The sequence below is a fragment of the Adiantum capillus-veneris genome, chromosome 13 (genome assembly GCF_014529385.1).
Source record: "Adiantum capillus-veneris isolate H3 chromosome 13, ASM1452938v2, whole genome shotgun sequence".
NCBI classification, from domain to species: Eukaryota; Viridiplantae; Streptophyta; class Polypodiopsida; order Polypodiales; family Pteridaceae; genus Adiantum; species Adiantum capillus-veneris.
Genome location: NC_140943.1, coordinates 138,789,454 through 138,814,544, shown reverse-complemented (window position 1 = coordinate 138,814,544; position 25,091 = coordinate 138,789,454). Strand labels below are relative to the sequence as shown.

General features: G+C 40.4%; 1 pseudogene; it reads right to left on the bottom strand.

Annotated features, from left to right (window-relative positions):
• On the bottom strand, positions 1–24,028 carry LOC147444947 (uncharacterized; annotated as a pseudogene).
• Between the last annotated feature and the right edge of the window lie 1,063 nt (positions 24,029–25,091).

The following is a 25,091-nucleotide window of genomic DNA, read 5'->3' as shown; positions in this document are numbered from 1 at the left end:
TCAAGCATATAAATCTTGATGATTTTGATAAAGTATGGTCAGCAATAGCTTATGTTTCAAATGCTCTACCAATATTGCCTTTAAACACCATGCCAAAGACTTTATGTTTTATGCGACAGTTGAAATATGTCTGATAATATGACAAAGTCAGCGGCTTCTTACCAGTCTCCTATCTATAGCATGTTTGCATTCTGTTAATTTTAGTAGTATTTTATCAAAAACATCATAAGCCATTGTCCCAAATGTTTGATCGGGAAAGTTTTCACGATATAGATCATTGACATTTGTATTTGTTATTTATATTACAGTATAGTCTAAACGAGTCCCAATAGCAACTTACTACTAGGCCCGACAAAAGTTTGCCAGACATTTAAGCTCTATCAACAAAAACCTTAACACTTCCTCGGGCTACCTAATGTTCTTCTTTGACTTCATAAAAAAAATATCTCCCAACTAAAGCTTCCATGACATGATGACATTTGATAATTCAAATGCTTTCACCATAATTGTTTAGTATATTTTCAGACCAACAGATGATCTTGAAAATCACATTTTATATGAGAGCAAAAAATTTAAACACTCCAAAAATATCCTTTTTATAATCTACTACGAATGAAATGTTATGCAAATCTCAGTAGGCACTAGTGCCTACTAGTGTGCTTGAAGACGTTGCCATATGCTTGCGAAAAAAGCCTTCGCAAAGAAGACCGCAAATTTGTTTTGCTACTTGTCGACAAGTTGGTAATCATACTAGATATTCGTGCCGATGGTGAAGCAGTATAGGGGCAACAACCATGATGCGTTTTAGCATGAGCCAAATGGAGTGGGTCTGTGTGCACAATTGCTGCGAGGGTGTGGATTTGTATGCAAATTGTATATGCATTTCGAATGAGCAAGGGGAGTTGTTGTTTATACAAAAGGCCAAAAGGCTTCTATTCGCTACATTACTATGCATGCAAATGGGTAACACTTGTGCCTCCCCTTTTTCTTGGTTTGGGTTCATTGAAGCGCCTTCATATGGCAAGGTAGGATTAGATTTAGTTAGCCCATGCAAATTCCATTCAATCAATGTTTAGATTACCACATGGTTAAGAGGCCATTGCATTTAGAAGCGGTAAAACATTCATGCATTTGGAGTTGCCTTGCCCGCATCGGAATGGGGGACTTGATTTCATTTATAGGGAACAAACTATGGGCAGGTTGGAACGGTACAAGCAATTGAAACGCAAAGAAAATTGTGTTGTAATCAGGGTTGCAGGAAACACACTCATCAATGTGCTTTCTACGAGCATGAAAAACTGGGTTCCTCGCAACTACCAATGCGCTCTGATTGTGAGTTTAGATAGTGTTGGCAATGTCCTGTCCAACACCATAATCAACCATAAGGCGTCTGAGCCATACACACTCAATCGTAGCTGTGAAGACTGCCCTATACTTAGCCTCACAATTGGAAGGGGCCACCGTAGGTTGCTTCTTGCTCAACCATGATATGCATGAATTGTCGAGCATGAAACAAAAACCACTTGTGGTCACTCATGTGCCAAAACAACTAGCCCAATATGAGTCCAAAAAAGCATGTAAATCTGGCAGCAATGATCTCCCCGCAATGATCTCCCCTTGGGATAAAACAAGCCAAGATGTAAAGTGCCACTCAAGTAACCAAAAATCCTCTTGACAGCCTGCCAATGCTTAGACCCTCGGCTATGCATAATTTGTTGACATGTGAGACTGCAAACTAAATATCCGGCCTCATGTTGCATACATAAATTAGGCAAAAGTGACATCGACAGGATCACCAGCGTCATGAAGACTCAATTTCAACCTTGTTTCCGTGGGAGTGGCATATAGGTTTGCAATCCTCAAGTCCAAACTTACGTAGCAATGTCTCTATGTAACTTGTCTGACACAAGAAAATACCACCATCACACTGCTTAAACTGTAAACCCAAGTAATGATGCAACAACCCCATATCTTTCATCTTGAAAGTAGTATTCAAATCAGCCTTAAATTCAGCAATATGTCTCTCATTTGGTCCAGTGATCAACAAATCATCCACATAGAGAACCGCAATGAGAAATACATCACCCTCACGCTTTACATTCAATGTGCTTTCTGCTGGACTATTACGAAAGCCTCGTTTGACCAAATGAATATCAGCTTTTTCATACCAAGCATGAGGAGATTTCTTCAACCCATACAAATCTTTCTTACATCTACACACTTTATCCTCTTGTCCTTTCTTGACCAACCGCGAGGATGCGTTACATAAGCTTCCTCAAATATGTCACCATTCAAGAAAGCAATAACAATGTACATCCCAACCAAAATAAGCTTCCAATGCGCATAGAAAACGCACAGTATTCATACGACAAGTGGGAGAAAAAGTCTCTTCATAATCTATGCCTTTTTGTTGTGCATAACCCTTTGCAACAAGTTGATCCTTATGGTGATCAATCTCACTATCCGGCTTGTGTTTTAACTTGTAAACCCACTTCGTACCAATGGCCTTCTTGCCAGGAGGAAAGTGACATAAAGTCCATGTGTCATTTTCTATAAGTGCATCATATTTTGATTGCACGCTAGCCATCCAATTGTTTGAATTTTGTGATTCATCAAAAGACAGGGGTTCCTCAACATCACATAAGTTGGACACAGTGAAAGCATAACATTCTGATGCATAAGATGCATGGCGAGAACCTGAACAAGTACGACTAGACAAAGGTGCATCCAATTTAGTGTCACACAAAGTACGCACCAACCATTTTGGCATACCTCTAGCCTGGTCATTCATAGCCCTTTCCTCATCAAGTACATCATGTACATTTGCATCAGTAATAGGCTAATCTGTAACATTTTTAGAAACCCCCATAGGTTGTACATTTGCCGCACGAGAATTTACATTCGAACTTCCACCACTGAAAAGAGGCAACAAAGTGTCATAAATGTCTTGTGAGCTTACATTATTTTCTCTAGTACATGACAGCAAGGGCTGAACAGAATCTTCCACAAACACAACATCTCGTGAAACCAAGATACGCTTCGTTTGCGGATATGATACAACTTGTAACCTTTACTTCAGCACTATAACCAACAAAAATACATATGACAACCTTATCATCAATTTTTTGCATTGCCTTTGTGGCACCAAATCATATTTCAAACATCCAAAAACACGCATGTGCTCAATAAAAGGCTTTCTATCATCCCATGCTTCATATGGAGTCATAGACTGAAAAGCTTTCTTAGGACACTTGTTAAGTACGTAAGTGGCACACATGATGGCCTCAAGCATATGTCAAACATCCAAAAACATGCATGTGCTCAATAAAAGGCTTTCTATCATGCCATGCTTCACATGGAGTCATAGACTACAAAGCTTTTGTAGGACACTTGTTAAGTACAAAAGTGGCACACATGATGGCCTCAAGCCAAAACGAATGTGGTAAAGCTTGACTTTTGACCATACAATGTGCCATTTTCAGATGTGAACTATTTTTACTCTCAGCAACACCGTTTTGCTGAGGTGTATAAGGCATTGTACATTGGTGTTTTATCCCACGACTAGTTATAAATGCATTTAATTCATGAGACATATACTCCCCCCCTTGATCTGAACGGAGGGTGCCCATAGTACAATTTAAGACATTTTCAGCCATAGCCAAAAATTGCTTGAAGCACAAAAACACTTCAGACTTTGCCTTAAGCGGATACACCCATGCATTCCTAGAGTAATCATCAATGAAAGTCACAAAGTAAAGGTAATTTCCTAAGGACAAAGTTTGCATGGGCCCACAAACATCACTATGCACAAGTTGCAACCTGCATGTGGCCCTAACTGAATCATCCTTTGGAAACTTCAAACGTTGTATCTTACCCAAAATACAGCCTTCACAAACATGTTTGACAGGTGCTTCAAGAGGCAGCAAAGAAGCAAACATATCAAATTTTTGCAAACGTAGCAAACTGGCAAAATTTAGAAGCCCAAAACGTGCATGCCAAAGTTTTGCATCTGAAATAGCCTTCGAATCCACAACTGCATTTGCAAAATTCTACCCACACTTGTCGTCCAAAGTGAGCTTATTCAGCCCACGGTATGAAATGTCAGATGCAACATTTTCATCAACAAAACTGAGATCATATTGTACATCTGTCATCCACAAATTTGACTATAAAACCAATTCTAGCAAGTGCAGATATAGACAAAATATTCTTCTTAATCCCAGGTACATACAATGCATTAACAAGTGTGAAAGAAATGCCATTTGTAGCAGTAAGCACAATCTTTCCAACTCCCTGAACCGAATAAGAGGCATTGTTAGCACAAGTGATTGAATTTCATGAGAGGTAAACAAATCATGATGTGAGGTAATATGCTTTGTAGCATCACTATCAAAATACCACACATGTGAATCTGCAGCAATGCATGAAGGATTATAAGTGCACTCTAAACTAAAAGCCCATTCTGCATCAACATCATCATCACTATCTCCTTTCACAGAAGACTCAACAATAGCTGTATGTGGATTGGACCTTGTAGTTGATCCATACTCTTTCTTCTTAGCCTCTTTTGCCTTCAATTTCGGACACTGCTTGATCAAGTGATCATTAGCTGGCAATGCATATTCTTTTTGCCCTTATCACCAGAATTCCTAGACGAATTGCTGCCAGCAGAAGCATTAGGAACATGTCATTTTCCACTTGCACCATGAGGAGTGGCTACATTGCTGCTACCACCTTTTCTTTGAGCAACAATGAAGACATGTTCTATTGCATGCTCTCTAGTCTTCTTTTTTCGGAAAGTGACTCTTGCAGCAACAATGTGCATAATGTAAAGAAAGAGGATGCAAGAGAGCTACACAAGACAAGCACAAAGCACACAGAGATGGAAAGCTTCTTCTTCTTCTCACAGAAAAGAGAGTACAAAATGACTAAGTGCTAAAACTGAAAATTAGCACATATGTACATGCGGTCACTAAGTGTGAACTCGCTAGAAGCGTACTAGGCTGGCACTATAAGTGTAGTCCAGCTGTAGAATCACTGGCAGAGATCCTCCGTGTCGGTCACCTAACGCGCCAGTGAGTAAATGCCGTAAGCGGCCAAGACCCGTAGTGGATGCCATCTCAAGATGTAGAGCTCGACATCTCAACACTCCCCCTCGAGCTCTGCATGTCGCAGAGTCCAAGCATAGTCCGGAAACGTCGAAGCTTCTTAGCTCCGAGGGCCTTGGTAAAGATATCCGCTATCTGCTCCTCTGTGCTGACGTAGACCAAGTCGATGTCGCCCGCCAAAACTCGCTCTCGAACGTAGTGGTAATGGACCTCTATGTGCTTGGTCCTGGCATGGAACACTGGGTTCCTAGCCAACTGCATGCTGCTGAGGTTGTCACAATGGATGACAATTTGCTGGTCCACCTGCACTCCCAAGTCCTCAAGTAATGTGCGTAGCCAAGCTACCTCGCACGCCGCAACTGTTGCACCTCTGTACTCGGCCTTTGTGCTCGATAAAGCAACCGTAGGCTCCTTTTTGCTGCTCCAAGTAACAGCAGCACTCCCAAAACAGAACATGAAGCCACTCGTAGATCTCCTATCAAAAATGCTACCTACCCAATCTGCATCTGTATACGCATACAATGCTAATGGAGCACTGCTGCATAGAACAATGCGTAGTCAAGAGTCCCTTGCACATACCGAAGTGTGCGTCGTACTCCATCCAAATGTGGCTTCCTTGGAAGCTGCATGAACTAACTCTCCAAGCCTACTGTGTAGCTCAAGTCTGGCCTCGTGATAGTCAAGTAGATTAGACTACCCACAATCTTCCTGTACATCTTGACATCCTCAACAACATCACCCTTCTCTGCACTCAGCTTTGCATTCACATCCAAGGGAATAGAAATTGGCTTACAGTCAGCCATACCATACTTTGACAACATGTCCAAAGCATATTGTCTGTGTGATAGCCATACACCCTCTGGAGTTCTGATCACCTCAATGCCAAGAAAGTAGCGCAACTCGCCCAAATCTTTCATTTCAACCTCCTGTTTAAGAAGACCCTTCACATGGTCAATCTCCATAGCATTGTCACCCACAATAATAAGGTCATCTACATATATGGTAATGACCACAATCCCCACATCACTCTCATGTACATAGAGTGAATGATCAGCATGAGCTCTCCTAAACCCGATACTGACAAGATACTTGGCAATCCTGTCATACCATGCTCTAGAGCCCTGCTTCAAACCATACAAAGCTTTGAGAAGTCTGCATACATAATCTGGGTAACCTGGATCGACATAACCAGGTGGCTGATCCATATACACTTCCTCTTGCAACTCACCATTCAAGAAGGAATTCTTTACATCCATTTGATGCATAATCCATCCTCTAGATGTAGCCACTGCTATGACGGCTCTCACAGTCGTCATCTTTGCCACTGGAGCAAAGGTCTCCTCATAGTCTATGCCATACGTCTGTGCATAACCCTTTGCGACCAGCCTTGCCTTGTGACGCTCAATGTTACCATCAGCCTTATGCTTAGTTTTATACACCCATTTACAACCAATAGCTTTCTTGCCACTTGGCAATGGCACCAACTCCCATGTGTCGTTTGCTTCCAATGCAGCCATCTCTTCATTCATTGCATCATCCCAATGCACATTTCCAACTGCATCCTCAAAACATGTGGGCTCCACATCCTATATCACCTTAGCCATGTAGGCTTGGTGATGCGCTAGATACCCGTCATAAGTCAATTTCTGAACTGGATTTTTGACTCTGTTAGATCTACGCGGTCCTGGGTCACTCTTTTGCCCTCTAGCATCTTCTTGCACTTTGCTCTTGAAAAATCATTGGAGAAGTACTCTCCCCCTCCATCTGACCTCGATGTCTTGATTTGCATATCTGTCTCCTTCTCAATCATGTCTTTGAAGTCCCGAAAGTGACCAAACACTTCACTTTTGTTACGCATGAAGTAGACCCATACTTTCCTTGTATGGTCATCAATGAAAGAGACATAATACCTGCAACCATGTATACTTGCAGTATCGGTTGGACCCCAAACATCTGTGTGCACCACCTCAAGTGGCTTGTTACATACATTGCGCTCATGTGGAAATGAGCCCTTTGACTGTTTTCCAAACTGGCATGCTGCACACACTTTATGCATACCATCCACCTTGAATTTGGGCAAACCTTTTACAATTTGTTTTGATTGCATGTTGCGCAATCTCTGCTCATTGACATGGCCAATGCGTTTGTGCCAAATGTCAACATCAGCCACAACACCTGTGCCCTGTGCAAATAATACAGCTTTTACCTCAGGCATGTCTACATTCAGCGTAAACATTATGCCCACACATTTGCCCTCTGTGATCAGCTTACAGCCATTCTGGAAATCTTCTACATAACATCCATTTGGATTGAAGCGAACCTGCAAACCCTGCTCAACCATTTGTCCAACAGAAACAAGATTCTTTGTAATGTTTGGGACATGAAGTACATCTGCTAAGTACTTTGATTTCCCACTCTTCGTATTTAGAGGTATGTCCCCTACATGAGCAATGGAGTGAGTTGTGTCATCTCCTGTCTGCACATAGCTTGACACATCTGGTTTGCGCATATCTCTAAACCACTCTCCACGAGACATCATGTGATTAGAGGCACCTGAATCCACATACCAAACATCATCTTGGGTGGAATTATCTGCAGTCATTGTATTCATTACATGCTGCATAACAAACATACGCTCGTTTTTGCTATCATCTGCATCTCTGCTAGTAGATGCATAGTTGCCCTCTTCTCTTTTTCCACTTGCGTTTCCCTTTGGACAGTCACGTGACATGTGACCTCTTTCACCACAAGTCCAACATTCTCTGCTATCTGCACTATGTTGCTGCCTGCTTGATCCTGCACCACGACCTTTTTGACTCCCCCTGCCTTGAGACTGGTTTCCCTTGCCACCTGTATTGTTTTGATTTGATCGACCTTCTTGAAATTGGCCCCTACAACCCCTTGGGCTTCGACCACGACCTCTACCTCTACCTCTGTTGGAGTTAGAATAGAAGGCCTGTTCAGAATTATTTATGCCATGAGAAGAAGATGTGTCAAGGTTCTTCTCCTCAAGAATAAGCATAGAAATCAAATCTTGGAACACGGGGATGTCGTCTCTTGTATTCATGGAAGACCTGAAATGTACATACTCATCTTCTAGACCATCCAAGCATGCACGGACAATGTCGTCGTCTTCCACTGAGACTTTAATAGATCCAAGAGCCTCAATGATACTCTTGATCTTCAAAGCATAATCATTGATGGAGAGGTTGTTCCTCTTAACCTGATTTAGCTCCGACTTTAGTTGAAGCTTCCTGGCCTTGGTGTTTACCTCGAACACTCTGCCTAAGTTTTTCCATGCAATGGCAGGGGTTTCAACATCCTGTAGATAGCCCATCATGCCATCTGTGATGCTCATAGAAAGCCAATACATCACTTTGCTATGGCCTTGTTGCTAGTCCCTCAAAGCTTTCCTTTGTTCTGCTGTAGCATTTGCCTCGGGAATCTCTGGTTCCTTTTCATTGTCTCCTTCTACATAGTCCCAATAACCTTTTCCTTTTAGGAAATTTGTTATTCTGAACTTCCATGCAGGGTAGTTATTTTTCTCAAGCTTCTCAGTGACAATCTGACTGAAACCGTCAGACATCTTGAAGCACTAAGACAAAATAGCTGCAATCTGCAAAAACTTGCAAATCTGTTGAACCTGCTATCGTGGTACCTGTAACGCTTTCTACACTCAACGAGTGTCCACAATAAAGCGTACATACAACCACTTGTACTTGTACAGTAAATCTCTGTGTACTGCACTTTGGAGACCTGTTCAGAAACTTGTATGAAAAACCCTTAAAAAATTTTCCGCTGCGCAGCTGCGCGGGGCGCCTTTGGCGTTTGGTCGTGGATTGTGAACGAAGGGATTGTGATGCTCTTGCTCTCTTAGCCTCTCTTGCCTGCACCAGGCTCTGATACCATGTAAAGAAAGAGTATGCAAGAGAGCTAGAGAAGACAAGCACAAAGCACACAGAGATGGAAAGCTTCTTCTTCTTCTCACAGAAAAGAGAGTACAAAATGACTAAGTGTTAAAACTAAAAAGTAGCACATATGTACATGCGGTCACTAAATGTGAACTCGCTAGAAGCGTACTAGGCTGGCACTATAAGTGTAGTGCAGCTGTAGAATCACTGGCAGAGATCCTCCGTGTCGGTCACCTAACGCGCCAATAAGTAAATGCCGTAAGCGACCAAGACCCGTAGTGGATGCCAGCTCAAGATGTAGAGCTCGACATCTCAACACATAATGCGTCAAACTTGACAACTTCTGAATTTCCTTGGGTCATAAGTCTCCAAGTACTAGTAAAAGTCTGGTAAGAATCTGGCAGAGCATCAAGAACAGTCTCCACAAGGGAACTGTCAGAAATGACTTCGCCTGTAGAAACAAGTTGCTCATTTACATCCTTGACACAAGCAAGGAAAGTGCCCATTTCATCTTCCTCATGCATAATCTTCGACTCCAACTCTTTACGCAGTAGTGCAATTTTTGCCTCATTTGTGACTTGCATAAAGACTAGCCAGAATATCCCAAGCTTGTTTTGCAGATTTTGCTGAATGAATATGAGGAGTAATAGTGCGCTTCACAAACAATGTGATCAATGCATGAGCATGCACATCTTTTACATCCCAACGAGCTTGCTCAGCCATAGGCAAAACAACTCTCGCGGTAGCAATCCTACAACCAAAACCTGCAACATCCTCAACATCGCCTACATCCTCAGGACAAGGACGTACATCAATGCCTTGCTCAATGTTCCAAACGCCCTTTGACACTAAAACATGTTGCATCATATAAGACCACATAGGGTAGTTGTCCCCATCCAATCTATCCTTAATAGCAAACATCTGAACACATTTGTGTTGTTGTCAGTCATGGTAAATGTTGCATATGGTGTGAAAACTTCCCGAAAAAAGAGGAGAAATGAAGCGGGAACAACACATGCTATATAGTAGAATACTGTAAGGGACCTGTTGCTATGCAAAAAACGGCATTGACAAAAAACTTGCACAAAATAAGAAAATAGCATGCGTAGTTTTGCTCGTAGTGGAAACAAGGGTCGAAATGAGCTCGAATAGAAAATTTGAGTAGACTTGCAGACGCTCACTAAAGCTCATAGAAATCGAAGAAAGTGAGCATGTGTGTGCTGGAGTTGCTGGCGACTAAGCCCGGGAGGATGCAACCTGCTTTGATACCAATTGTTGGAATTAGGGTTGCACGAAAATGCATACAACTTGGAGAAGGCGAAGGAAGCTCAAGGCACACAACAGAGAGTGTATTACTTAGTGTGCAATGCAAAGATCATATATCCCTATAGTGATGGGCATATACACAATGCACGGGGGGGGGGGGGGGGGGGGGGGGGGAAACCTCCTAAAGAGGGAAAAAATGCCCTGACGGTCCTAAGTGTGTTCATGCACATCACTACCACTTGTATATGGTAACAAATTGTGTTGGCATTATTAGAAAAACAAGTGGAGGACATCATGGCCCTGAGTATTACATCTAAGGACATATTGCAATTGTCCTATCATACATTTCCTAGAGGAGTGACATTATTGGTAGATAAGGTGCTCCCTGAAGCTATCTTTTTTTGCATCACAAAAAATATGTCAATAGTCAATCTTGTTAGATCCATGAAATTGAGTGTGTTTGAATGTAGGTCATTCATACGCTTGTGTGTTGGCCAGGCATTATGTGTCAATGATGTTATCCATCATGTACCATTTCAAGATCTACTAATTTCAAAAGTGTGTGTGTGTGTGTGTGTGTGTGTGTGTGTGTGTGTGTGAGAGAGAGAGAGAGAGAGAGAGAGAGAGAGAGAGAGAGAGAGAGAGAGAGAGAGAGAGAGAGAGAGAGAGAGAGAGAGAGAGAGAGAGAGAGAGAATACTAATGTGGTGCACATTATTGCATAAAATGTGAGAAGAATTGGGTCAAATGGACACCACATCTACGTTCAAAATGTGCCAAAACTTTCAAAATGACTCCTAGGTTGTGCAAAGATGAGTCCGTTGTATGAGGAAATTATGGCCCAAAATGCATTTTTGGTGCCAAAAAATGCATCTACAAAAACATGTTTCTACTAATCCTCCACATTGTGTGTTGAATAAACACATTGTAATGGTTCCAAATCTCAAAAAAATCAGCTCCAAAATGAGTTAAACACAAGCTGAAGATCTGAACTCCACAATCCCATACATGGCTGCAAATTTCATGCTCCAAATCTTGTTGTAAGCACACACCAATGAACTCCAATGTGTGTGCAATCAAAGGACAACATTGGGGCTGAATACTCTCCTTTCTAAGCACTCAAGAACGATTGAAAATGAGCTCCAAATAGTGCACAAAGCACTCATTCTGATGAACCTCTCTCGCTGGCAACCAATTGGCTCTGATACCACTTGTGAAGAGAGTGTGTGTGAATGCATGCGTTCTCAACGTGTTATGCAAGGAAGGAGAATGCAGTGAGGATTGGAATGCCTCATTGCTCCTTATTTATATGTATTACCAATGAATATAGATAAGGTTAATACAGTTAGTCAAGAGATGGGTGTCCATCGCCTAAACCCCAACAAAAAGTGTGTAAGTCTAAGTCGTGGTTGAAAATGTGAGGGAAGAAAGTTCAAATGTGAGCAAAAGCTTAGAGATCTAGTAGTACATGGTATACTCTCTCTCTCTCTCTCTCTCTCTCTCTCTCACACACACACACACACACACACACACACACACACACACACACACACACACACACACACACACACACTTATCTAGATGACAATTCTTTGGCTAACACTTGGGTGACTGCTTCCCTCTGTGGTGCTTTAGACCGATGTCAGTCTTGGACATGGGTTTAGGCCTACATCATTTAGAATGGCCTCTGTTATACACATAGCCTTCAAGGTTTAGAGTACTTTCCCACTTCATGCACCTCCTTGAGAAGCACTCATGAGTATAGAAGAGTTGTAGACCCTTGCCTAACATCACAATCCCTTCTCTTATAGTTACGATAACAATAGCCCTTCAATCCGTACCCTCTCCCGGAAATTGAGTTCGGAGCTTATAATGATATCATTATTATTTTTTCCCATGAGAGGTGGTTGACACTTTGTCCGGAGCCCCATTGGCTTTGTACATCACTGTTTGTCCAAAAATAGTTGATAATCCACACTGGGATTGGATTCCAAGTTTGGACACTAAATAAGTTGTAACATTAAAATGATCCAATATAATCCTTTTATAGAAAAGAATTGTTTTAGCTGGTGTATGTATGTATGCCTTGGTTCTTAAAGCAGAAAATCCAAAAATACCTGATCACTTGACTTTTTTAACAACAATTATTGATGCCCGCGTGTTCCTATAGCTGGTGGTATAGTTTCCATGTTCCATTTTTAACTAAAACCCATCTGGCATTACATGGATCCTCCACCAAGTGGATATCGATACAATCCTAACCACCAAATCAGCCTTACAATTCTAATCACTTTACACGCACACACACATACAATCAGGAGTGCATAACTGCATCCCTCTCGCAGGCCTATTTTCACAGATTGCGACCTATCTCCTCTCATATAACCCGCCGTTTCTCAGTACTCGCAGTGGTATGTCTGCCACACACATAAGGCTGTTGCAGGTTTGTGCTCCGCCTTCTCACTCACACACACACACACATGCCGTATCTCACCGGTTCTCTCTCTATCTCACACTTATACACACACACACACACACACACACACACACACACACACACACGCACTAGCGCGCACGTGTGGCTCTCACAGTTTGCTTCACACACACACACACACACACACACACACACACACACACACACACAGAGGTGCTTTGAAAGCTGGCAACAGATGGCGAACCCCCTCTGGCATTGATCCGGTTGCTTAATACACAGAACATACACACACACACGAACACACACACAGAGGTTCATCTACAATTGACTTGTTTTGACAGGCCACACACACTACGAATGGGTTTTTTTCTCCTACGAATTGACTGCATCGCTGTGATAGCGACATAGCCACACAGACGCAGCTATTCACACACACACACACACACACACACACACACACACACACACACACACACACACACACACACACACACACACACACACACACACACACACACACACTTGTTCCAATCGCCATTCGTGCTCAGGAGTACTACAAATCTACCTTGCAAGAAAAAGAGGAGGTACCTGTCGTATCAGGTGTAGAATATCTATTGTTCCTGCTGCATACATCTTTGCACACACATATGGGTGTTTCTTCAAATCATCAATCCCCATTCAATATTCTATGATGGAAGCATATCTAGTAAACAGCAATCAATGGCCACATTTCGACCGCATCATGCTTGGCAGGATTGTGACCAGCAAACTGGAAGATGATCGATATCCACATTACAACCAGTTATGCTATCAACATCAACATAACAGGTAAGTGCCCTTGCACTTACTCAGTATGCAAAACATGGTTGGCAGGGTATTCTGCTTGAAATTAAGTTCTAATCTAAAATAAAACTCTGATAAGTTATTGAAGTTTCTTAAAATTACATGTGAGGTAATATGCTTATGGATCCTGCGGTCCATATACATCGCATCAGACATTTAGCATGATTTTTTGTTGCTATAGTTAAATTCTCATTGGATATAAGTTATTGACTTGATAGTTATATGTTATTGGCTTGCATGAGCATACATTGTCATGTGTAACAAATGATGGACTTGTGGAAAATCGGATCAAAGAACGGCTGAATGTTGGTTTATCTATTATAAAGGGTGCTGGATATCCTGGACATCTTTCACACTTTATGTTCACTGCCTCGACTGTGGTGCCTTAGGATTGGGGTTCCTTCTCAATTACATAACACTATTGGGCTGCAATTTGCTGAGTCGAGTCGTAGTACTATGTGGTGATGCTTGACATGTTATGTCTCTCTTACAAGTTCAACTCAGACTACCATCATTTGGGAATAGGACAATCACTTTGGACAACTTTTATGTGGTTGTAGTCTCAACAGTTTATTGATCATCAGGATATAGTGTTTTCTTTGACTTTGTTAAGGTGCACACATACACACACACACACACACACTCACACCACACACGATGTTCTATTTTTCTTTGTCCCAAACCACCCCTTGCACTCTCGTGCCCGCCTCGCAATCGTACGCACTCATATCCTACCACAACAGTCTCATGCTATTTTGGTTTGCTCACGTTTTGACTTGCAGGAAAAAGTCTACATAAATTAACTTGATCTAGTTCGGATATGGTTTTCGGAAATGATTTGTCACTCTTTCTTTCAATAACCTCATGTGAGGGTATCGTACATGATGGCTGGGACTGTATTTGCTTGAAAATATTGAGCAGATACAAAGGAAATGCTGTCAAAATTCCTACAAAAATCGAAAAGACATACACTATGTAACTTTAAAAAGAACATAGTATAGGGAATGATGACAATGAACATAGTATGGGGAACTATGAAATTGGGGTTGATTCCCTACGATACATAATATACATAGACCTTCTGATGGGATACATTTATATAGGCTTATTGCATATTGCATTTCTTCATTTACAGTCGAAATGGTTTCAAAAGATTGAGCTTAGATGGATAATTTGGCTATGTTTCAGAGAAACTTACTCAATAAATTTTGGTCTTTTAATGGTTAATACTGATGTGTTGTCTCTCCGAGCTAATCAAAGTTGTTACAAATGTATGTCGTAAGCCTTTGATCTTGATAGGTTGAAAACGTTCTCTCCTTGATTGAATAGATGTATAACCTTTGAATTTAGTGTTAGTAATGTACTTTGAACATACTCCAATATTTTAAAATAAAGCCTTAATCCTCACGTGAGGGTCTCGGATGAGATGACAGTGGACTGGACTTTTGAAAATTAGTTCAAAATACAAAGGAGATGTTGTTCGATTTTTTTTGGAATTAAAAGATGAAAACATTATCGTAAATTAAGGACTCATTCTTCAAACTTAATATTTGATCTATGTTATGGTTTTAGCTTTTGTTGTAATTTTTGACACCAATAACAAGGGGAGGGAGTCGTTGACACTTGTCTTCCCAAGTAATGCCAGTTCTGACAGGCTTGTGTTTCTTGGATGTTGACAAGTAAGAGATTCTTTCCTTGGGATTAGAACGAAAATTGTAGTAGTAACAGAAGATCATCCGATGTACCAGCTGGATTCGTCTCCATGTAGATGTAGTGGAAGCTCATCCCAAAGGATAGGCACATAGAGATACAACACTAAGATATTATATTGTAGTGATCAAAGATCAAATTTTTGATCTGAATGATTGTATTATCCATTAGATACAAAATGTTGTATTGGTGTATATGAAATGATCAGGTATATGACATCTTGTTTTAAAATATTGTTATTTAATATATTATTTAATACAATTGTCGAAGCATGGTTCAATTATGAGGGGATTTTCATACTTAAACACACACTTCCTTTACCTACTAGTCTTTGGTCGGACTAGTGCCATACTTCGCAATTGGAATTAGATAATATATTAGATAATAATATAGCTACTCCAATTTATCCTGGCTTCAATCAAATGGTTTTTGTCAGGATATGGGTATTTATACCCTAAGAATTAGATTGCCTACTCTCTAATACAAGTTACCACCATATCCAAAGGGATGGGTCGGGGCTCTCAGCTCCTAAATTGATCAAGCATCTACATGTTTACATATAATTTATATACTGTAATCATTGACCACCCTCAAGCAGGTGTGGAATTTCAGGTTATCTTTATAATGCAAGATCAAAGTATTGTATAGTAACCAACAGGACGACATAATCCACAAATTTGGAGTGACATCAACCAAAATCAAGAGATATCAGGTTTGTAGTTTTCATAGTACCTTACTCTCCTCCCTGGAGAACCCCTTTATCATACAATAATTCGTTTTTACATCTAAGTTCTGTTCAACACATTACAAATGAGTAATCTCGCATCTAAACCTTTTTAACACCGTACAAGTGATTGAGCGATAAACATGGAAATTTTTAGGAAGCATTTACTACAATTGGTGGGGGATTGGTCCACTTGGTGGACCTTCCTCCACCAAGTGGATCTCTCTTCTAGGATGGGGGAGGGCCACACACACACACACACACTTATCTAGCTGACAATTCTTTGACTAACACTTGGGTGACTGCTTCCCTCTGTGGTGCCTTGGACCGATGTCAGTCTTGGACATGGGTTCAGGTCTACATCATTCAGAATGGGCTCTGCTATACACATAACCTTCAAGGTTTAGAGTACTTTCCCACTTCATGCACCTGCTTGAGAAGCACTCGTGAGTTTAGAAGAGTTGCAGACCCTTGCCTAACACCACAATCCCTTCTCTTATAGTTATCATAACAATAGCCCTTCAATCCATACCCTCTCCAGGAAATTGAGTTTGGAGCTTATAATGATATCATTATTATTTTAACCCATGAGAGGTGGTTGACACTTTGTCCGGAGCCCCATTGGCTTTGTACATCACTGTTTGTCCAAAAATAGTTGATAATCCACACTGGGATTGGATTCCAAGTTTGGACACTAAATAAGTTATAAAATTAAAATGATCCAGTATAATCCTTTTATAGAAAAGAATTGTTGTAGCTGGTGTATGTATGTATGCCTTGGTTCTTAAAGCAGAAAATCCAAAAATACCTGATCACTTGACTTTTTTAACAACAGTTATTGATGCTTGCGTGTTCCTATAGCTGGTGGTATAGTTTCCATGTTCCATTTTTAACTAAAACCCATCTGGCATTACGGATCCTCCCCCAAGTGGATATTAATACAATCCTAACCACCAAATAGTCCTTACAACTCTAATCACTTTACACGCACACACACATGCAATCGAGAGTGCATAACTGCATCCCCCTCGCAGGCCTATTTTCACAGATCGCAACCTATCTCCTCTCATATAACCCGCCGTTTCTCAGTACTTGCAGTGGTATGTCTGCCACATCCATAAGGCTGCTGCAGGTTTGGGCTCCGCATTCTCACTCACACACACACACACATGCCGTATCTCACCGGTTCTCTGTCTATCTCGTGCTCTCACACACACACACACACACACACACACACACACACACACACACACACACACACACACACACACACACACACACTAGCACGCATGTGTGGCTCTCACAGTTTGCTTCACACACACACACACACACACACCCAAGTGCTTTGAAAGCTGGCAACAGATGGCGAACCCCATTTGGCACCGATCCGTTTGCTTAATACACAGAACATACACACACACAAACACACACACAGAAAGGTTCATCTATAATCAACTTGTTTTGACAGGCCACACACACTATGAATTGGTTTTTTTTCTCCTACGAATTGACTGCATCGTTGTGATAGCGACATAGCCACAACCATGCACCTACACACACACACACACACACACACACACACACACACACACACACACACACACACACACACACACACACACACACACACACACACACACACACACACACTTGTTCCCATCGCCATTCGTGCTCAGTAGTACTACAAGTCTACCTTGCAAGAAAAAGAGGAGGTACCTGCCGTATCAGGTGTAGAATATCTATTGTTCCTGCTGCATACATCTTCGCACACACATATGGGTGCTACTTCAATCATCAATCCCCATTTGATATTCTATGACGGAAGCATATCTGGTAAACAACAATCAATGGCCATATTTCGATCACATCATGCTTGGCAAGATTGTGACCAACAAACTAGAAGATGATTGATATCCACATTACAATCAGTCATGCTATCAGCATGAACATAATAGGTAAGTGCCCCTGCACTTACTCAGTATGTAAAACATGGCTGGCAGGGTGTTCTGCTTGAAATTAAGTACTAATCTAAAATAAAAATCTGATAAGTTATTGAAGTTTCTTAAAATTACATGTGAGGTAATATGCTTATGGATCCTGTAGTCCATATACATCGCATCAGACATTTAGCATGGTTCTTTGTTGCAGTTAAATTCTCATTGGATATAAGTTATTGACTTGATAGTTATATGTTATTGGCTTGCATGAGCATACATTGTCTTATGTAACAAATGATGGACTTGTGGAAAACCAGATCAAAGAATGACTAAATGCTGGTTTTTCTATTATAAAGGTGTTGAATATCTTGGACATCTTTCACACTTCATGTTCACTGCCTCGACTGTCATGCCTTAGATTGGGGTTCCCTCTCAATTACATAACACCATTGGGCTGCAATTTGCTGAATCGAGTTGTAGTATTATGCGGTGATGCTTGACATGTTATGGCTCTCTTACATGTTCAACTCAGACTACCATCATCTGGGAATAGGACAGTCACGTACGCACTCATATCCTACCGCAACAGTTTCATACCATTTTGGTTTGCTCATGTTTTGACTTGCAAGAAAAATTCTACATAAATTAACTTGATCTAGTTCGCATATGGTTTTTGGAAATGATTTGTCACTCTTTCTTTCAGTAACCTCATGTGAGGGTATTGTTCATGATGGCTGGGACTGGATTTTTTTGAAAATATTGAGCACATACAAAGGAAATACTGTGGAAATTCCTACAATAATCGAAAAGACATACACTATGTAACTTTAAAAAGAACATAGTATAGGGAATGATGACAATGAACATAGTATGGGGAACTATGAAATTGGGGTTGATTCCCTACGATACATAATATACATTAGACTTTTTGATGGGATACATTTATACAAGCTTATTGCATATTGTATTTCTTCATTTATAGTCGAAATGGTTTCAAAAGATTGATCTTAGATGGTTAATCTGGTTATGTTGCCGAGAAACCTAGTCAATAAATTCTGGTTTTTTAATGGTTAATAATGATCTGTTGTCTCTCCGAGCTAATCAAACTTGTTACAAATGTATGTCGTAAACCTTTGAGCTTGATAGGTTGAAAACATTCTCTCCTTGATTGAATAGATGTATAACTTTTGAATTTAGTGTTAGTACTGTACTTTGAACATACTCCAATGTTTTTAAATAGAGCCTCAATCCTCACGTGAGGGTCTCGAATGAGATGGCAGTGGATTGGACTTTTGAAAATTAGTTCAAAATACAAAGGAGATGCTGTCCGATTTTTTCTGGAATTAAAAGATGAAAATATTATCGTAAATTAAGGACTCATTCTTTAAACTTAATATTTGATCTATGTTATGGTGTTAGCTTTTGTTGTAATTTTTGACACCAATAACAAGGGGAGGAAGTCGTTGACACCTGTCTTCCCAAGTAATGCCAGTTCTGACAGGCTCGTGTTTCTTGGACGGTGACATGTAAGAGATTCTTTCCTTGGGATTACAACGAAAACTACAGCAATAACAAAAGATCATCCAATGTACTAGCTGGATCCGTCTCCATGTAGATGTAGTGGAAGCTCATCCCAAAGGATGGGCACATAGAGATACAACGCTAAGATGTTATATTGTAGTGATCAAAGATCAAATTTTTGATCTAAATGATTGTATTATCCATTAGATACAGAATTTTGTATTGGTGGATATGAAATGATAAGGTATATGACATCTTATTTTAATATATTGTTATTTAATATATTATTTAATACAATTGCAAAGTATGGTTCAATTATGAGGGGATTTTCATACTTAAACACACACACACACACACACACACACATTATCCATATTATCAATAGTTACACTAATTAGTGGCCCTCTAGACTCTGCTATATCCAATGTGCTTTGTCTTTGCATAAAACATAGGATTTCATGTTGTTACCATATACATGTGGTAGTGATGTGTGTGAACACACATAGGACCACCAGGGCATTTGTTTCCCTTTTTAGGAGGTTTTTTAACCCATGCATTGTATACACGCCCATCATTCTAGGGCTATCCATCTTTGTACTGCACACTAAGTAATATACTCTTTGTTGTGTGCCTTGAGCTTCCTTCATCTTCTCCAAGATGTGTGTGTTTTTTTGCAACCCTAATTCCAACAATTGGTATCATAGATAGCAGGTTGCGTCCTCCCGGGCTTAGTCGCCAGTAGCTCCAACACACGCCTGCTCACTTTCTCCGATTTCAGTGAGTTTTGGCGAGCATCCATAGATCGACAAAAAATTCAAGATATCTCAAAGAGCTCAGTCTGCTCAGATTTTTTATTCAGGCTCGTTTCGGCCTCCCTTTCCACTACAGGCAGTACTACGCATACTAATTCGTCGTTTTGTGCAAAATTTCTATCAGTGCCTTTTTTTTGAATAAAAGGTCCCTTACAGTCTTCTACGATTTTTGCTATATAGCATGTGTTGTTCTCGCTTCATTTCTCCTCTTTTTGGGTAGTTTTCACATTAGATGCAACATTTACCATGGTTGACAACACAAATGTGTTCAAGATGTTTGCTGCTGAGGACAGATTGGATGGGGACAACCACCCTATGTGGGCTTACATGATGCAACATGTTCTTGTGTCAAAGGGCGTTTGGAATATTGTGTAAGTTCAAATGTAAATTCCAATGAGGAAAATGTACAGCCTATGGGAGTTTTTGAAAATGTTACAAATGAGCCTATTGATGATGCAGATATACACGATGTACTTGATGAGGAAAGGGCTGAAAATGAGCACGCTAGAGGTATGCAAAAATTGCTGGTGCTTACATTGCGTGATGGTAAATTGGATGCACCTTTGTCTAGTCGCACTTGTTTAGGATCTCGCCATGCATCTTATGCATCATATTGTTATGCTTTGGTTGTGTCTAGCTTACATGATGTAGCGGAACCTCTATCTCTTGATGAAGCACATAATTCAAAATTTTGGATTGCTGCCATGCAATCAGAATATGATGCACTTATAGAAAATGACACATGGACTTTATGTGATTTTCCTCCTGGAAAAAGGCCATTGGTACATAGTGGCTTTACAAGTTGAAACGCAAGCCGGATGGTGAGGCTGATTGCTATAAGGCTCGACTTGTTGCAAAGGGTTATGCACAACAAAAAAACATAGATTATGAAGACACTTTTTCTCCCACTTGTGATATGACTATTGTGCGTTTTCTATGTGCATTGGAAGCTCATTTTGGTTGGGATGTACATCAATCAGACATTGTTACTGCTTTCTTCAATGGTGACATATTTGAGGAAGTTTATGTAACGCAGCCTCGTGGTTTTGTCAAGAAAGGACAAGAGGATAAGGTGTGCAAATGTAACAAAGCTTTCTATGCGTTGAAGCAATCTCCTCGTGCTTTGTATGAGAAGGTTGACACTCATGTGATCAAACAAGGCTTTTGTAACAGTCCACCAATAGAAAGCACATTGTATGTAAAGCATGAGGGTGATGTACTTCTCATTGTGGATGTAGATGATTTGTTGATCACTGGACCAAATGAGAGACATATTGCTGAATTTAAGGCTGATTTGAATGCTACTTTCAAGATGAAATATTTGGGGTTGTTACATCATTACTTGGGTATACAGTTTAAGCAGTGTGATGGTGGTATTGCCTTGTCTCAGAAAAGTTACATAGAGACATTGCTATTTAAGTTTGGACTCAAGGTTTGCAAACCTATTGCACTCCCATGGAAACAGGTTTGAAATTGAGTCTTCATGATGTTGGTGATCCTACAGATGTCACTCTTTACCGAATGCTGTTGGATGCCTCATTTATATGCAACACGAGACCGGATATTCATTTTGCAGTCTTACAGGTTAGTAGATTTATGCATAGCCCAAGGTCGAAGCATTGGCAGGCTGTCAAGAGGATTTTTCGCTACTTGAGTGGCACTTTACATCTTGGCTTGTTTTATCCCAAGGGGAAATCATTGCTGCTAGACTTATATGCTTTTTCGGACTCAGATTGGGTTGGTTGTTTTGGCACACAAGTGTCCACAAGTGGTTTTTGTTTCATGCTTGGTAGCTCATGCATATCATGGTTGAGCAAGAAGCAACCTACTGTGGCCAATTCCAATGTGAGGCTGAGTACATGTCAATCTTCACAGCTACGGTTGAGTGTGTATGGCTCAGACGCCTTATGGATGATTTGGGTGTTGGACAGGACACTGCCAACACCATCTACACTAATAGTCAGAGTGCATTGGCAATTGCGAAGAACCCAGTTTTTTATGCTTGCACAAAGCACATTGAGGGTCATTACCATTATGTCAGAGAGAGGCTCTCAATAGGAGAGATCATCTTGACTTATGTGCCAACACAAGACAACCTTGCAGATCTTTTCACAAAGGGATTCTCTTGTGAGAAGTTTGAAGCTTTTCGCAAAGCTTTGGGCTTACTCCCCTTTGTGAATTGATCATGTCCTCAGGGCATGGCACATCCCTTTACTCTATGTGCTAGCTCTCGTTCACCGCATTAGTCCAAGGGGGATTTGTTATCATATACATGTGGTAGTGATGTGTGTGAACACACTTAGGACCGCCGGGACGTTTTTCCCCTCTTTAGGAGGTTTTTTCCTCCGTGCATTGTATATACGCCCATCATTCTAGGGCTATCCATCTTTCCATTGCACACTAAGTGATATACTCTCTGTTGTGTGCCTCGAGCTTCCTTTCTCCAAGCTGTGTTTGTTTTCCTGCAACCCTATTTCCAACATGTGCTAGTTGAATAGCACTTTGATGGTGACAATGCAAATATTGGGATCTCATCATTAACGCCAAAATCTTCCACTAGACAAGTAAGCCAGTTAGCTTCTTTGCAAGCTTTAGAGGCAGCCACATATTCTACCTCAATGGTTGATTGAGAAATGCAATCTTGTTAACAAGACCTCCATGATATTGTACCCTGGGAAAATGTGAAAACATAGCCACTAGTGGACCTTCTATTGTCCACATTCCTTACATAATCAGCATCTGTGTTTCTTTTTACACATGCCTCCTTGCTCCCAAAGCATAAACATTTGTCCTTTATACCACTCAAATATCTCATCACTCCTTTTACTACCTCCCAACAATTTTTACCAAGACTAGACATGTATTTGCTAACTACTTCCACTGCAAATGCAATGCATGGACACGTAGTAATCATGGCGTACATCAAGTTATCGACAACAACCCCATAAAGAAACTTGGCCATTTCAATCTTTTCCTCTAATTTAGGATAATCAATGTGGCTAAGTTTTACATATGAGGTAACATGCTATTGGATACCTTCCCCCTCTCCATATTAAAATGTTAAAGTACCTTGGAAATGTACTCAATCCGAGATAAGTAAATCATTTTTTTGCTCCTATATCTGCATCAGGGAAAATTTGGACTCTCAAAGGGGCCCTATAAGGAGGTTTGACTTTGCCTCTCTTGTCCAAAGTGGGCAACCCGATGAAGTACATAAATGCTTTGTCAAAACCCTATCAACCAACATATCACTAGAAAGATCTTAGAAAGTAGGTTCTAAATCCCCAAACTCTGACAAATATGGAGTTAATTTGTAGAAGTTATGGCCTCCACACTGAAGCTGAAATGTGGGGAGAGATTCTATTTATAAGACGGAGTTGTCACATCAAAAAATAGAATCTTCTAGAATATGAGAAATCTGATGGCATGTTATAGATCAATGGATAGATCTCGACAAGTACATTCTAAATCCAAAAGGTCTGACAAGTTTTGATTTCATTTGTAAAAATATTATTGTGTGCCCATTGCATTAAACTTATGATACCATTGACGGGATCCTTTCTTTGTCCCATAGAGAGCCTTTCTAACTTTCCAGAGCATCTTTTCCTTGCCTTGATAACAAAACCTTTTGGTTGTTGCATATAAACGTCTCCATGAAGATTCCCATGCAAGAATGCTGGTTTGACATTCATTTCAACAAGTTCCATATCCTCAATGGCTACAAAGACCAATGCAAGCACTAAGCGAAGAGTGGTCACGTTCATAATTGGTGAAAATATTTCATCAAAATCAACACCCTTTTGCTACTTCAAACCCTTGGAAACCAGTCTAGCCTTGTACTTTAGCTTATCGTCAATGGAGCAGTCTTCATTTTTTAGACCCATTTGCAAGGAAGAACATTCATGCCCTCTTTCAGAGGTACTAAATCCCAAGTGTCATTCTTCTTCAAAGAATTCATCTCAGATTGCATGGCCAAGTGCCACTTAAGCTTATCATCTACAAACATAGCTTCCTCATAGCATGAAGACTCACCACAATTTGTCAGCACCACATAATCAAGAGATGGAAAAAGAATATTTGACCAAATCGAGGTGCTTTCTTTTGTATCTATACCTCACCATTAGACTTTTGATTTGGATGGCCTGAGTAATACAAGGATAGGGCATTGAGAGCTTGGTATAGCTGGTCCTGACCTGAAATTGTTCATTGAACTATGTATTCTTACAGAGCTGGAGCTTACTATCGACTATGTACTATTGTGGTTCATTACTGGTTTATTTTTGAAAAAAACATAGGCTAAAATTTACAATGGTTTATACTTACCCTGTAAACAATACTTATTTATGTTATTTGTTGAAGTTTTAGCATTAACTCTATGGCTAAGGCCTCGATGGTAGTGGTCTTGTTGATTTTGGCTATAGTTTTCTTACCAGATGATTTTCAAAGTTGATCTTATAACCAAACTCATCTTTGTCAAATTTTTTGGCATTTAAAGGCCTGTTTTTACTCCATGACTGAAGCTCAAATTTGACTTGTGTGATCTAGGTTGTGATTCTTGATATTGGGCTTTATGACATTAAGGGCAAGGATCAGTGTGGAAATTATTTTTAACTTTATCTGTACCAAGAGAAAGTTTGGAAAACATTTCAAAAGAAGGTTGGCTTTCAACTTTTGATGTAAAGTAGGTAGATATGGCACTTTGAGACAAGGCTGCTGTCATTCAGGTTTTATAATCACCTGTCTGTACCATTTAGCAAACATTTTATAAACCTTAATCGTTACTTTACCTTGAAAAAATTATCACCTGGACATTTTAACATATGACCT